Here is a 17703-nt window from a genome sequence, read left to right on the forward strand (position 1 = left end):
CTGCAGATGAAGATATCTCAAAGACGACCGGTGATGTTCCAGCTACAAGGATGGAAGCTTTCCAAGGACCAGCAGAACAAGACTACATGGTGAGCAAGCGAGTTAAAAATATTGCAAGTTTTCGCGAAATAGAGTCATTCAATTTTTTGTTAAATTCATTTCCTATTTTAAATTCAGTTCTCGTCAAACCGTCGTCATTTATATTCAATATAATAAATAGTATTTTCCTAGTTCACTTTAATCAGTCTGCCTTAATTAGCCTTTTGATTTCTAATTCTCCTGCTTAATGATTAGTGCACTATCACCCCATCCCTGTGATGAGAGTCCGTCCAAGCTTTATTATAAATTTTGGTTTTTAAGTCATCAACTTAAAGATTGGCGCCCTTAGCTTGCATAGTTGCATTTCTCGTTCAATTATTGTTCTCAAAGAGGGGAAAACCACGAATTCACTAAACAGTGAATAGCGTGTGTTACTATCCACTAAGTTCATTGAATTATTACAGTTAATTACAAGTTCACTCTCGTTTGAGTTTTCCACTCAGTACAGTTTTTCATCTCACACTCCCAAATGCTTCTCTAGATTAACTGTTTATCGCATTAAGACCCAAGAAACAAATACGACAAACACATTCGCCCTTGAAATGTAGAATATCGTCGCTGCCAGGAAAAACCTCCTATGTGAAATATTTTAACCGAGAACTTTGCCCGGTAAAGCTCTGTCATCTAAGGTGCAATATTCTGTGAATTAGGTCAGGGCATTCTCGCTCTTCATAATCAATGTGCTGCGGGTCAGTATATCTCCAACAAATATGGTCACATAGGAGGTTTTGCCCCGGCAACGACGATATTTTGTTTCATGTGATATTTTTTTTGCCACATGTTTATGTGTCACCGACACAGACAGTTCTTAAGGAGACGATGAGATTGGAAAGGGATAGGATTTGGATGGAAGCGAGGGTAAACTTAATTAAGCTACGGTCGTAGCATTTATCTGGTGTTAAAATGGGAAACCACGGAAAACCATCTTGAGGGCTGCAGACAGTGGAGTTCGAACCCACCATCTCGCAAATATAAGCTCACAGCCACCGGACGCAAACCACGTGGCTAACTTACTCGGTTGTTACTTTAATTTAAATAATATTCTGAGAAATATACTGTATTATGCTCTATTCAGGGTCCAACATTCAAACCGTATGCTCAGTTGAGGGCCCGCACTCCCACACAGTCGACGTCATTCACGAAACTATCGATATCATTCAGTAATTAGTCGATAGATTTATTGACTCACCAAAGGGCGCAGTGTATCCAATAGTTAAATAAGTAAGTAACGGTTCTACGTACAATGAGAAAGTTTTCGGGTGGTATGTTTTTTTGCTGGTATAAGTTCAGTGCGATAAGTAACCACAGTAGCATGCATTTCCAATTTCAAAATTATTTTTACGAAACGTAGACAGGAAATTCGGCACAGTATGAAATAACATGTATTTACCTGTTCGTCTTCTCCTCTCTTTTTGTTGTCCTTCAACAAGGAAATGGGTGTCTTATACAAAATCACACTTTCCTCGTTCTTCCGATATTGACAGGCATGTGAAATTCTTCTTATGCTCAGAACATACTGAATGGGTTTTGTAATTACTACCTATTCAAAATGACAATGCAAAAAAGGGAGATAATTTAGCAAAAATGCAATTGAATCTTAATTTAGGTAGGTTGAGATTGAATTAAAATTGCATTGTACTCAAATCTCACTGAAAAATATCCCCGAAAACAATGAGTAAGTTAATCTGGTGAGCACGTTTTTCCGTGGACTTCAGATTGACACGGCCGAGTGAGTTGGCAGCGTGGTACGAGACGTTTAGTTGTTAACTTGCATTCGGGTGATCTCGGGTTTGAATCCCACTGTTGGCATTTTGCAGATAATTTTGCGTATTTTCTAATATTCACACCTAGTAAACACGAGCGCTGTACATTATTACGGCCGCGGGAAGCACCCAGTTCAAGCCCTTCCCATCCTCCATTGCTGTCGAAAGCCTATCAGTATTGATGCAAGACTGAACCAAACATACATGCCAAAAAAACAGAAATAAAAGCCACGATCTAGGCGAAACAGTCACAATTACATCGATTGTTCTATTTGATAATGTTTATGAAGGAGATTATTTTTAGTTACATTTGTAGAAAGCATTTTGAACATTTTTGTGAAAGTCACCTGAATTCGTAGAAACAGTAGATGGTGCTGCGAAGGGAGGGTCTTGGAGAGCGCACACCATTGAAAGAGGCTGTCAACTGAACGCAATGATAGTGATCTATAACAGGAATACATTACGGGAGAGAGAAATATGGACATAGCTGTTATAGAGACACCGTGTTCTGAAAAGATTTCCTTACGAATGAGGATTTCTAAAACGGCGATAGCGATGTTTGAGGACATACTGTAGTCTGTTCAACTTAACAGCAAACTGCAAGCAGCAATACTTCGATGTACTTTTCAAAGAGTCGATCACTTATACGACATTCTTGACTAGCAGACGTATATAGGAGAACCATATCTTATCAACCAACTCTGATTTGGAAAATGTTCCAATGCCAGGAGCTAAACCTGAGAGTAAGACCATAAATAAATAAACAAATAAATAAATAAATAAATAAATAAATAAATAAATAAATAAATAAATAAATAAATAAATAAATAAATAAATAAATAAATAAATAAATAAATAAATAAATAAATAAATAAACAAATAAATAAATAAATAAATAAATAAATAAATAAATAAATAGGCCCACTATGAAGGAGCCATTGCAGGGCTTCGTATGTGGGTAGAGACGAAGGATATGATGGCATAAACAGAACTTCAAAATATTGTACTGCACCAAGCATTTACACAAGCACTTACACGATGCAATTAGTACGGTGTTCGACAGTTAGGCATGGAGGAATACGGACGTCGGATGTCCTTATGGGGAATATTCTGCCACAGCCGGCGAAAATGATCTACCAAATCTTCCGTAGTTGCCGCTGGCCGAAGTTGTCGTCCAATCTGATCTCAGACGTTCTCGATGGGCTAGATGTCTGGAGACCTTGCTGGTCAAGGAAGAGAACTAATATCACGAATACCGGTGAGAGATACCCGGGTTGTTTGAGGCAGGGCCTTATCCTGCTGGAAAGTGAAGTTACCGAGCTGTACCAGGAAGGGAAGCACACACGATCGCATAATTTTCTGTATATATCGCCGCCTTGTCGGGGTTCCCTCGATCACCACCAATGGGGAGCGGAAGTCTTTGGAAATGACACTCCGTGACACTTTTCACCGGGGCAGCGTGTCTTTCTACAATGAAGCGTGGATCACTGCACTGGCCGAGACGTCTGCAGACTAGAAATCTGCTGCCATTTGTATCCGGAGAGAACCATGATTCGTCGCTGAACACCAGTTGTCACCAGTCCGCAAGAAGCTATGGTGTCCGTTCCCTGCAGAAGTTCAGATGTGTACGGGATGTTTAGCTCGTACTGGTAGACGGCGTAAGAGACTCAACAACGACAGATCCTGCTCTAGTAGACGCCAGGATACACCTGGCGTATCCTCAGCTACCGTGACCTATCTCTGGATTGTACGCAGCGATTCCCGGGAAATGCTATAGTTTACCGCCTGCCGTACGATGAAACGATATTCCCTGTTGGTGGCCCGATTCGTTCAAGGTGTCATATTAATTAAAAAATTAATTTTTGCAAATGAGTGTAGTTTTTAATATTGAGAGCTTCCTTTCACCACAGTCTACTAAGTATGGTTATTAAAAGCGTTCCCATTCCTTTCATAGAAGGCAATAAATCTGCTATTTTTCAATTTACAGTAGATTCTATCCTTTGAAGAGAAAAGCGAAGCCCAAGTGTTAGACATGGACTTACTCTGCTGCCACTAGTCTGTGCAAGTCGTTTTGAAACTTTCTGGTACAAACTTGATGCGTTTCCGAAAGTTGATTTTATCACGTCACATGATGAGTGGTTTCGTCTAGTGAAGGATTAGACGTAATTTCCCAAAATCTTCAACCAGTGTCTTGGAAACAAAGCAAGTATGTTGCATATGCTTACTTGATTTTCAAATTACATTTTCACTACAGGTAAGAGGTATTATTATCAGAATGATGTCTAAATTATTTAATAATTAAGCTTCAGGTAGGATTAAAGGGGGTCAAGAGATGTTGAATTGTTCGATCTCATGTTTTATCTGGGCATGTACTGGATTTACTTTTGGTGTTCTGTTGGTAATCCTGAAGATCTTATGGAAAAATCATTTCAGGTAGGCAATATCACACTAGTATTAAGTAGTAGTAAGTTCAGTTAGGATCAATCGAATTATTTTAGTAAGCGTTACACTGAACAAGAGTCTCACATGGACGAAGCTTGTAAAATAATACACCCGTTCAGAAGATTGTCGATCCCTTCACATTCCTGTACTGTAATATAAATAAATAAATAAATAAATAAATAAATAAATAAATAAATAAATAAATAAATAAATAAATAAATAAATAAATAAATAGATAAATAAATAAGTAAATAAATAAATAAATAAATAAATGGACGTTACACAGTCTCCTATTGCTTCCTTAGATACGTCGACTGAGGACTCTCTTGGATGAAACCACAAGAATAATAGAACCCTTTGGGGTTGGCGGTTGAAAAGGATAGACGAAGCTGTTAATGATTCGGGATGAAGATGAAAAAAAATTACGTAAGCTGCAAAATAATCGAATGAAAGACGTTCAGCAAGAGTAGTTTGTGAAAATAAGGAGGTGAGATTTTCTTTGGGAAATATCTATTGATATGTGGCTGTTCATAGTCGTGGAGTAATTTTAACACCATTCTATTTCAACCAAAACGTTGTACCGTATGCTATGTAACGAAATCAGGTTTCTTGATCTAAAGATTGAAATTAGTTGGAATATCATGATATCAAACACCTGTAATTCAATGATTTTTCTTCTGTTACAGATGTGAAGAATTGTGTCTACATACGTCAAGAATTCAGTGGAGTAAAATGATTCAGAGTGATCATACTGGCAACTTATTGCAGAGGAAGGTTGATTGGCTGGAAAGTTTTTCACTGCTTTACTGGAAAGAAATGTTTCCCTACGAAGCAAGACTGATGACGTGTACCATAAGAGGTCCAGTGATACAGACTCGGACTACAAACATTTCTGGAGGCTATTTTTGAGTCTAATCTGCCTGATCTATACCCAGACAACCCAGGCAAATACAGACTTAGCTTGAAGAATATCTTACTTCTGGGCACTAAATAATACACTTCGATAGTCTTCTATAAGAAAACAACTCGCATCACTCATGACACAGATATCACGAATACATGTTCATGGGGAAGACGAGCATACAACCTTCACCAATGAGGTTATTTATCAGCTCCATGAAGTCTGACGAATGAGCATGGATGTGGAGGACAGGTTTCAGTTTCATAATTAGCCAGTCTTGAAATAGTTTTCCTCCTTCAGCTCACAGAAAATGTTACAATTCTACCTCCCAGTGTATTGCAGCTGCTTTCTAGGCATTCCTAGACCTAATTCATTAGAAATACTCAAAGTGGAATAGTTAACGCAATAATGAGGATTACTGTGTGAAGGTGACACGCTCATTTAAGTACCGAGAGCACCTGATCGCTTTGTTTATTACCTGTAAAACCATGGCAGTAAGAAAAGACAATATCACCCAGCCCTCATAAGTGAATAAAGAAAAAACCAGGCAACTGAAATGGAAAGCGACAAAGCGAGCAATACGTATTTGTGACCAAATATTTCAACTTCTGATTGGTATCCTGCTTCCTCGTCTTAAAAGACTCTAAAGTAGGGACCACACTGCTTCCGTTCCGTTCAGTTGACCTTGGTTGTTCATCGCCGTCCCCCCACCCCCCAAGTTCATTTCCCCCCGAAAAATGCGTGATCATTTTTAAAGGAGTTTCCAAATACCACTTTTCACGTCTGTATCATCTTTACATTTCTTTAGATATAAGTATCCTCATAAAAATAATTCAACTAAATTTTGAATTCCTTCACCCCCTTAAGTGGATTTTCCTTAAACAAAGAACACGTATTACTTTACTTTTAGAGGAGACTCCAAGTACCAATTTTCTCATCTGTAACATCTTCAGTTTTTGAATCATCACTATCCTAATAAAAATAATTCATCCCCATTGTCAGTCATTTTACCCTCCCCCCGCCAAGTGTTTTGGCACCGATAACCTTCGATGTTAGGCTCCTTAAAACAACAAGCATCATCATCACCATCACCAAGTGTTTTCCCGAAAATAAAGAGATGTTTCTTTACATTTAAAAGAGATTAAAATACTAATTTTCACGCCTGTAAAAATGCACGTTTCCGAGATACCCAGTAGGTATAGTCTTTTACAAAATTCACTCACTTTGTAACTCCTCTTCACCCCCATTAAAATTCATTGGATTTTCCAAAAACAAAAAATATGTGTTTCTTTATTTTTATAACCAAACCAAACCAAACCCCATGGCACTACATCCCTTGAAGCACCTTGGCCTACCAAGCGACCGCTGTTCAGCCCGAAGGCCTGCAGATTACGAGGTATCGTGTGGTCAGCACGACGAATCCTCTCGGCCGTTATTCTTGGCTTTCTAGACCGGGGCCGCTATCTCACCGTCAGATTGTTCCTCAATTCTAATCACGTGGGCTGAGTGGACCTCGAACCAGCCCCAGGTCCAGATAAAAATCCCTGACCTGGCCGGGAATCGAACCCGGGACCTCCAGGTAAGAGGCAGGCACGCTTTCCCTACACCACGGGGCCGGCCTTTATTTTTATAAGTGATTCCAAATATCAATTTTCATGTCTGTAACATTATTAGTTTTTCGATTTAAGTATCCTCATATGAGGCATTTAACCCCTTTCTCACATTTTGTTTCACCCCCATTAATGGGAATTTCTGAAAACAAAAATACGCGTTTATTTATTTTTAAAGTAAATTCCAAATGCCAATTTTTACGTCTGTGAACTTTTAAGTTCTTGATATATATACTCATTTAAAATTCACACCGCTTTCTACCCCTTTAGCGATGGAATATCCAAAAATCCTCCCTTATTGAGCTCCTACACTCCAATATAAACGTATTCGCAAAATTTCAATTCTTTATGTCCAGTAGTTTTTGCTCGGCGATGATGAATCTCTGTCAGTCAGTGAGTCAGTCAGTAAGGGCATGTTATTTTTGTATGTCCTGTAGATAGATGAATGGAAATCATTACTGTAGTTACTTCATTGTTACCGCCAGGCACTCTCCAGGTGATAATGGATTTCTGAAATTTTGAGTTTTTTTTTTTTTTTGAGGTGTTGAAAACTTAGCAACTCACAAACTTTCAGCTTGACAGTTTGAAATACTTGAGGAATTTGTCATCACGTAGCAAGTATGGGAAGTGAAGGTAATATTCACCACACTACTTCCTTTTTAAATGTAATAAATACATCATTTTATTGATTTTACCTCCCACTAACTAATTTTGACGGTTTTTGGAGACACCGAGGTGCCGGAATTTTGTCTCGCAAGAATTTCTTTACGTGTCAGTAAATCTACCAACACGAGTCTGACGTATTTTAGCACCTTTAAATACCACTGGACTGAGCCAGAAGGCCAGAGCTTCAACCATCCGAGCCACTCAGCCCGGCCGTTTTAAAATGTATTTCATGTATCCAAAATAATTTTCTTCTTCTCCTTCTCCTTATTCTTCGCAGGCTAATACATTATCAATAAATTCTCCGTCTTCGGACGAAGAGCTCGACATTGCTATATGCACACGCTATTCCCAGCTGGGTTCATTGACTGACCGCTTCCGAAAAAGACGGAAGTTATGTGCGGCAGAAAAACTGATGCGAGAGGGTACGAGGGAAACCGAAATGAACTGAACCGAGCGGGATGGATGCAATACGCTCCCTGCTTTAGGCTACTAGAAGATGACGATAATAGTCCAAAATTCGCCGCTAGAAATCATTTCCAGGTCATACCGTGCCTATTTACATAAGATACCTTCACTACATTAGGTGGGAAGGCAGTGTTGCCAGATCAAAAACTAGCATTTCTCGAAATAAGTCTAGAAATTTTTTTGAAGTTGATCAGAAATACGTCGTAATGTTCATGATTTTACTGAAAAGTAGGCAGGTTCGATCCTTGCTCAGTCCGGTGGTATTTGAAGGTACTCAAATACGTCAGCCTCGTGTCGGTAGATTTACTGCACGAAAAATAACTCCTGTGTGACAAAATTCCAGCACCTCGGTGTCTCCGAAAACCTTAAAATTAGTTAGTGGGACGAAAAGCAAATAATATTATTTTTATTATTACTGAAAATTAAATGGTTACATAACATTTTTGGAACATCTGAAGCCATCCCTTTTTAGTTTCGACTCAGTTATAGTTGTTAGGTTCTTCTGTCCACCGAAACTAATTTTGAATAAATATATTTACAAACTACCTGAAAAAGAAAACAAGTGTTAAAAGAATTTTACCTGCAAAAACCGATAACACTTGAAGAGGATTAAAAGTCTTACAATACATTGATGTGATCCGTGTATGTTATTTCCATTTAGCGGTTTGTGAAAATCGGGAGGTTTCTGTCTAAATTTGTATTTTCTGGAACATCTTTAAAATATTGAAAAATAAGTCTCCCAAAATTTCTGAGGATCTGCCATAATTGTACGAAGCTTCTTTTTCAGGCTTAATTCTGTCACCAGATGTTTTCTTTTTCAAGTATGTAATACATTTCTCTCAAAATTAGTTTCGGCATTCTGAAGAACCTAACAGTTATAAAAAATGGTTATATAACTCACATTAAGAGATAGAACTGCAAAACATTCATTCCTTAATCTAGGATTCTTCCGTTTTCTTACCTCTCTTACGAATGTCGTTCTTCATTAGACAAAGAAAATCTGCACAAAAATTTACATACTAACAGTATGGAGAACTTACATATCAGTTTGACGTGGAAGGTTTTGTATTTATATCCCTGTGCAGTGTATTTACATTTGAGATTTCTTACACGCGAGAACCCTGTATCACTGGCGTTTTAAACAACTCATTTCAAGACTATAAGCAAGCACTCTCAGTTCTGTTAAAACCGATAGCAGTTGAAGAGAAGTAAAACGCTTACATTACATTGATGTGGAACCACGTATATGGTTTCCATTTAGGCCTAGTGGTTTTTAAATATCGGAAATATTCTATCTAATTTTATATTGTTCTGGAACATCTATAAACATTGGGAATATCTTCCAAAATTCTATAATTGTTGGAAGCATACTATTAAGAAAGCTATTCGAGTTGAACTGACTAAATTTTCCTTTCTCCTTCGAAGCGTGTTGACGGCTGGGATAAAGTTGGTTTCTCAGGCTGAGTAACTGTGGTGTTGCTCACTTGATCGGAACTTCCCTTGTCAATCCGTGCCACGCCCGTCATCGGCACGTTCCTCAAGGAGCCTCGCAGGGTGTCTTGCGATAAACCTGCCCCTACACTGCTCAGCAAGATGGGTAGCCAACTCGATGTGTATGACTTCAGCTTTTATTTCAACTAATAAATCATTATAATATGCAATATAATTTTAAGGGAAATAGGGGAGGAAGAGAAGGAGAAATAGGAGGAGATTTCGAAATGGGTTCCACAAGGGGTGGAAAGGGGAACAATATTTTTTATCTTTCTCTCGTATTCTCTCGCCGTTACCCCCTCTCACTCTTTCTCTCTATACTCCAGCAGATGGTCTTTATTTCATTGGCTGGTTTTACGTAATAAATCTGACACCCGTTTCCCTCCCCGTTCGCAATGTCTTTGGACAGTGGATAGAGGTAGAGAGAGGTCCGCTTACAAAAAAACATAAAATAAAAAAAGTAGTCACCTCTCCACTGCGACGTCATCATCCATCACGCTTGCTGGGTAGACTCCATTGTTCCTCAATGACTAGGCTCCGCTCGCAGAGTCTGCGGGCTTCGCGGCCAATGGCACAGTAGCGAGTGATTTACTGATTCCTGCCTTGTCGGACCTCAGTGCAGCCTGCAGTTGTTGTATATATAAGCAGTACTACGGACCTTCACTCACAATACAAGTCCGTTCCATTGTCTCCCCACTGTCTCTCATAGTTCCATAAAGTCCACACACAGCACACAGACGGCGGCCACACTTCCATGACTTATCTAATGGCACAAACTCAACCTATAAATTGCGGTAAATCCAGAATCCATCCTCCCCCAAATACGGCTTTAGTGGAGAGCTTGGTTGGGGTTAGGTTAGGCTGCTACTTGTACCATCTCATGCACGAGTTTGGCATTGTGGTGGGAGGTAGCTCGCGATCTGTTACTGCTGTCAGCAGGTGACGGAATGTATGCGTTTCCTGGAGTAAGGGAATTTGGGTGATCATATGTAGTAATCGTTGCTTGGTAAAATCATAAGCCAAAGAGTGACGTGAAGTATGAGGTAAGCCGTGGAGGGCAATATGTCGAAGACATTCAGCTCCCACTTTCAGTAACACGTTCAGAGATCAACCTGATACGGATTTTAAATTTATGTTACCATTATTTTGTCAAACATTATTATCAAACACGTCAATAAATCTCTTCTAGAGTACACGTTCATAGATGCAAAATTCAAATGAAGAAATGAAGGAGAATTAGCTCAAGTATGATAAGAAATTACAAAATCAAGGACAAGAAAAGCAAAATAATCTTATACGAAAGAATCAACTTATTTTTCTACACGGTGAAGTTGTTGTACCAGAAAAGACTTGTTTTGATAGTTCGTTCAGGTAGGTGGTTTTGATGTCACTTTAGCTCGCATTCTTATTTCATTATAATGTTCAGTCTATATTACAACTGTTTCTTATATTTAACCTTTTACCACTCACAGTCCCCTTCTTTCTCTCTCGTCTTTTCTCCTACATATCGAATATTATCCACTTGATACTTCTTGAAAGAGAACATTTTATCAAAAGCCAAGATCAGATTCGCCAGTAAGATTTTGGAATTACATTTTACTTTCCCAGTTCTAGCGGTTCTCCAGCTTTGTAATTTTATCTCATCTACATTCTTAAAAGAAGTATTTCTAGCTTCGTGACTACTACTTCAACTATTGCATTTTTAGGTCGGTTGTGTGGGCACAATTTATGGACCTTACCTCCTGGGCCAAATATTATGGGTTTCAATTCCGAAGGAGTTTGCCGGCCTTTTAGATTACTCAGATACCCTTGTCGGTATGTTTGATATTATACATTAATGTTTCACCATAAGAGAAAATCTTCCATTCGCTATCTCCTAAGTCCAAGAGAGCTGGTTTTCGTAGTGTCGCATAGCCGAATGTGATACGACAAATTTTGATAATGTTCCGGAAAGAAATGTTGGGATCGAACAAATGTTTTGACTGTTGTCAAAATAAGATAACCCATGTAACCGCTCCAAAGATGATTAGATATTAATTCTCCTCCTAAGTAGTTACTATCTTAAGATAGTAGATGTAATTACAGTACTCCAGCAACGTTCAATTAAATGAGAAGTAGAAGTAATATTTATTAGAGCTGAAAGTGAAGTATCACAACACCTCGCTGAGCAGCGGTCAATTGGTAGGCCATGGCCCTTCGTGGCTGTTGCACCATGGGTTTTTGTTTGGTTTGGAAAGTGAAGTATTCCTCAACTGTACCAACTACAATTGACTAGAGTAGCGCACTGACAATCGTATGCAGATTTTATTACATTACATACCATGGCGAGATTTGACCTCTGGCCTGACATATTGACCTGTTTGTCGATATATATAAGTATGTTATGAAGTTCCTTTTCTTAGAAAGGTGGGTCGCTGTGGCCATTAGGTTTGTTATGCTAGCAGCAGATAGTACCATCGGCTAATGATCGTTACAAATATAAATACAATTTAGTACACTTGACATAGTTATGTTTGAAAGGAGGACCGACTAAAGTCATAGCAGATAGAAGAAAAAGGACATAGTGTTTGGGGTATACAATAATTTTTCTGAATAATTATTAGACATCGTATGTGAGAGCTATTTTATGTAATTATGTCACAGTAGCTTTCAGTTTTCATTCGGGGGATAGTTGGTTCGAACAATTCTGTTGGCAGCCATAAAGATAGTTTTCTGTCGTTCCCCATTTTCACATCAGGAAAATGCATGGGATTGACCTTAGTTGTGAACACGCTCGGTTGCTTCCCATTCCTAGTCCCGTCCTATCCCATCATTGCCTCATGACCTGCTTTTGTCGGTGCGACGTAAAGCAAACAGCACAACAAACAGCTACTCCTAAAACAATAGCAAATGGAAGTTGAGCGATTTGCTTTATTCTTATGCTTCTTACTTTTTCTGTCTAGTTTTCAGGTTTAAGAAGTGTAGACTAATCAAACAAGTTGTTACTCCTTATCCTCAAGTATTGTTGCGTAGTTCGACAATAGAATAATTATTTACCCACTGAAAAATAATAATAATACTATTTCTCTCCTTGTCTCTTCGTTTTCCAAACGGTCTTTACCATCGGAGTGAGTGAGGGCTTACTTCCCTTTAGTCTACCGGCCAGTAAATTGGAGAAAGAGATACAACTGGGGACAAGAACAGTTACCTGGATTTTCGTATGCGTTAGGAATGAAAAATGGTTTGAAACCGAATTTGGAAAGAATCGGTCGTGATCATTTCGGAATATACCGTTTTGGAATTCGTCAGGAGTTGAAAGTGGGAAACTGGTGAATACCATCTCATAGAAGGTTGATGGTAGCATAATAACTCCATCGACAACATTACCGATTTCTGTATATTTGCTTACGTGTACTTTTTCACGTGACGTTGGTGTTGTCAAAACAAGTATCCTCCTTAAGCTAAACATTCGGTATGTTTCCTAATACAAGTTAATACATTTACTGGCTTTCTCAACCACAGCCTTTCATTAACAAGTGGTGTTTAGAACTGCTACGCGATCAGATGACATCTTGCACAATTACCAGGCTGGATACCTAAGGCGGTAGACCGCTAGCCTCCTGGGTACAAATTGCCAGATTCGATCCCGGCTCAGTCCGATGGTATTTGCTATTTTCTTTACGTCGCACCGACACAGATAGGTCTTATTGCGACGATGGGACAGGAAAGGCCTAGGAATTGGAAGGAAGCGGCCGTGGCCCTAATTAAGGTACAGCCCGGCATTTGCCTGGTGTGAAAATGGGAAACCACGGAAAACCATCTCCAGGGCTGCCGGGAGTGGGGCTCGAACCCACTATCTCCCGATTACTGGATACTGGCCGCACTTACGCGACTGCAGCTATCGTGCTCGGTCCGATGGTATTTGAAGATACTTAAATATAACATCCCCATGTTGATAGATTTACTAGCACATTATTAAACTTCTGTGGGGCAAAATTCCGGCACCTCGGCATCTCTGCAAACGTTAAAAGTGGTTAGCTGGACGTAAAACCAATATCATTATTACTATCTTCTACAATTTGTCCCTTAATGTTACAATTGACTTCCTATCTCACGCAGAAGGACACGGGACCACTTCTCAATACCTGCGGAGGAACATACATTGATGATAATTGTTCACAAAAATGTCTTTGAATATTTCACCTCCACGCGAACTCACCAATGAATATTCACAGAGAAACACCGCTGGGTGAGACTATCCATCAAAGTTTCGTAGAGACGTATGATGGCGCAGTGACATCGTTACTGGCTTCACACCGAGCTGGATGCCATTTGAATCCAGGTCAATTCATGTTAGGCTTTTAGAAATGAAGATACTTCTCCCAGTGGTTCAGATTCAATGAAAAGCTCGAGGTCGCTGGTTATGATCACGATTTATCCAGTCAAATGAAAGTACTATATAACCTGTTGTTAAAGAGGTATCGTCGAGGATTTCGATTGAATGGGATTCCCTATCAATCATTCACACTGAAATTCATCTTCAAATGATTCTGTGTCAAAATATTGCGGAGAAGAAACTCTCCATAGTAATGTACGTAATTAATGCTCTCTGCATTCTTCTAAAAGATTTGATTACGTTCGTAGTTAGTAAAATTTCTGTACGTGTTTTTGCCTCCATGACGTTAACATCGAAATTGAGATTAAAAGGGCGAAAAGTGAGCAAAAAGACATTAAGTTCGTGGAGAAGGTACGACTTCCCCACTACTCCTATGCAGTAACTTGGATGGAGATTTTAGCTCCGTAGGCTCTGTCCTCAGAAATTAACCTGGTACACATTTGTGTTGTAGGCTGAGTACGCCCAAGTGCTTCTCCAGAATCAGTAGCGTTGTCTAAAAATGTATCGAATTCCTGATTGTGAATCGAACCCACCTACTTCTTGGTTAGCCATGGAGACCACCACCATCTTGGCTAGACAACCTCAATCTGAACTTAACCCATTGTAGTTCAAATTTCTTATTATACACTGACTGACAGAGCAAATGCAACACCAAGGAGGAGTGGGTCTAAAGGGATTAAAGTTGGGGAAAAAACAGAGTCGGCACGGAAGAATAATTGATATTTATTTCAAACCGATATGCAGGTTACACAATGCGCACGGCATCGACTCAGTAGGATGTAGGAACACCGCGAGCGGCGATGCACGCAGAAACACGTCGAGGTACAGAGTCAATAAGAGTGCGGATTCTGTCCTGAGGGATGGTTCTCCATTCTCTGTCAACCATTTGCCACAGTTGGTCGTCCTTACGAGGCTGGGGCAGAGTTTGCAAACGGCGTCCAATGAGATCCCACACGTGTTCGATTGGTGAGAGATCCGGAGAGTACGCTGGCCACGGAAGCATCTGTACACCTCGTAGAGCCTGTTGGGAGATGCGAGCATTGTGTGGGCGGGCATTATCCTGCTGAAACAGAGCATTGGGCAGCCCCTGATGATACGGGAGTGCCACCGGCCGCAGCACATGCTGCACGTAGCGGTGGGCATTTAACGTGCCTTGAATACGCACTAGAGGTGACGTGGAATCATACGCAATAGCGCCCCAAACCATGATGCCGCGTTGTCTAGCGGTAGGGCGCTCCACAGTTACTGCCGGATTTGACCTTTCTCCACGCCGACGCCACACTCGTCTGCGGTGACTATCACTGACAGAACAGAAGCGTGACTCATCGGAGAACACGACGTTCCGCCATTCCCTCATCCAAGTCGCTCTAGCCCGGCACCATGCCAGGCGTGCACGTCTATGCTGTGGAGTCAATGGTAGTCTTCTGAGCGGACGCCGGAAGTGCAGGCCTCCTTCAACCAATCGACGGGAAATTGTTCTGGTCGATATTGGAACAGCCAGGGTGTCTTGCACATGCTGAAGAATGGCGGTTGACGTGGCGTGCGGGGCTGCCACCGCTTGGCGGCGGATGCGCCGATCCTCGCGTGCTGACGTCACTCGGGCTGCGCCTGGACCCCTCGCACGTGCCACATGTCCCTGCGCCAACCATCTTCGCCACAGGCGCTGCACCGTGGACACATCCCTATGGGTATCGGCTGCGATTTGACGAAGCGACCAACCTGCCCTTCTCAGCCCGATCACCATACCCCTCGTAAAGTCGTCTGTCTGCTGGAAATGCCTCCGTTGACGGCGGCCTGGCTTTCTTAGCTGTACACGTGTCCTGTGGCACACGACAACACGTTCTACAATGACTGTCGGCTGAGAAATCACGATACGAAGTGGGCCATTCGCCAACGCCGTGTCCCATTTATCGTTCGCTACGTGCGCAGCACAGCGGCGCATTTCACATCATGAGCATACCTCAGTGACGTCAGTCTACCCTGCAATTGGCATAAAGTTCTGACCACTCCTTCTTGGTGTTGCATTTGCTCTGTCAGTCAGTGGTTGAATTGTCTGCAGACTGGCCTGTGGTTCAGATGCTCCTAAGTTTGATTTCCCACCGCACGGTGAAGTTTAGCTGCGTTTGGTTAATTTCTCTATCTCGGTGCCTGAGTGTTAGCAATCATCTTAATAGACATCTTCATTTACACACTATCAGCCACCGCAGAAACATACAAAGCTTTGGCCTCAGAAAGGGCATCCGACCGTAAAACTAGGCCTTATTAACATTAGTACCGACACCCGAGTCCATTAGGGAAGAGGTCAGGAATGAACAGGAAGGATTTATATTGTCATTTGTTTTACGTCCCACTGACTCAGACAGGTCTTACGGCATTTTTACTTCGAATCGACACAGCTATGTCTTGGCGACGACGGGATATGAAAGGCACAGGAGTGGGAAGGAAGCGGCCGTGGCCTTAATTAGGGTACAGTCCAAGCATTTGCCTGGTGTATAGGTGGGAAACCATGTAAAACCATCTTCTGGGCTGCTGACAGTGGGTTTCAAATCCACTATAGGCCCTATCCCGGATGCAAACTCACAGCTGTGCGCCCCTAACAACACGGCAAACTCGCCTGGTCTTACGGCAAAGAGGGGACGGGATTTTGAAGAAAGCGACCGTGACCTTACAGTAATTAATGTACAGCCCTAGCATATTCTTGGTGTTAAAATGGGATGTCAGGGAAAACCATATTCAGGGCTCTCAGCAGTAGGATTTGAACCCGCTATATCCCGAATGCAAGCTTACAGCTACACACCTCGAACCACGTAGGCAGCTCACTCGGTAAGAAGGATGAGAAGATATTTGAATATTTGTTTTATCTCTGTGGGTATTATCTACTCAATCATGAATGACTAAATCGATTAAGAAGTAAAGTGAATAAATCTATATTGATTTATAACAATTTGCAATGATTACTTGAACTCTGCCAGACCAGGTGTTCTTTGTTGTGTGCACAGATTTCTTTATCTATGCATATTAACTGATTTTCCTTGCTTCTACTTTTTGTAACATAGAGCCATGTATCAGGAGTTTGAGACGGTAAAAGAGAATAACATTTTAAAAATATTACTTAGCATGAATCAGGTAAGAAGACTTCAAATATCCTTTCATTTTATGAGCAAAGGAATACTATTTAACATGTATTTTTATTGGATATAATTAATCTTTCGTGGAACAGAATCCATTGGTCTCTAAAGTATGGAGTGACACGTTTCATTGAACTAGTGCATGAACATAGTACGTCAGAAATGTAATTAAACTTATTGACGTATATCCTGTGGAAGGACGGTGCTCATTTCGTACCCTTTAGGAGGCCAAATTTCACTAAAATAATTTTTTCCTTCTGCGGAAAGGAATGATTTAATGTGAGTGGGTTGCTATTAATATTTGGAGGTGCCCATTGCAACTCTTGACAATCATCATATTAATGCACAATAAGTTTACTACTCATCCCTTACAATGCAGTTTCCACGCGCAAACACTACCCCTTGAAGGAATCTGATGGACTTTATCACTATCTTCACTTAATGGATACAGAGTATGGCCATATTGTGCCTGAGCCCGACTTCTACAACTTGGAAACTAAGTATTAATAAATACAAACAGAGCTTCATTTTTGACGGGGAATGCCATTGGGATGCAGTTGACTGGGAAATTTTATTCATCCAGTATAATCATTTTACAATATTCATGCATATTATTCCGTATTATTAAATAAAACAAAAAGACCATTCATCTTCCTTATCTGATATTCAAATCTAGAAGTTGAATTTTTTCAAAATGATGCACGCAATTTTGAATCGCCTCTTGTTTGATTTGTGTCACTGAAGTAGTGATGGGTGATTTTTC

Source organism: Anabrus simplex, chromosome 2, assembly GCF_040414725.1.
Source record: "Anabrus simplex isolate iqAnaSimp1 chromosome 2, ASM4041472v1, whole genome shotgun sequence".
NCBI classification, from domain to species: Eukaryota; Metazoa; Arthropoda; class Insecta; order Orthoptera; family Tettigoniidae; genus Anabrus; species Anabrus simplex.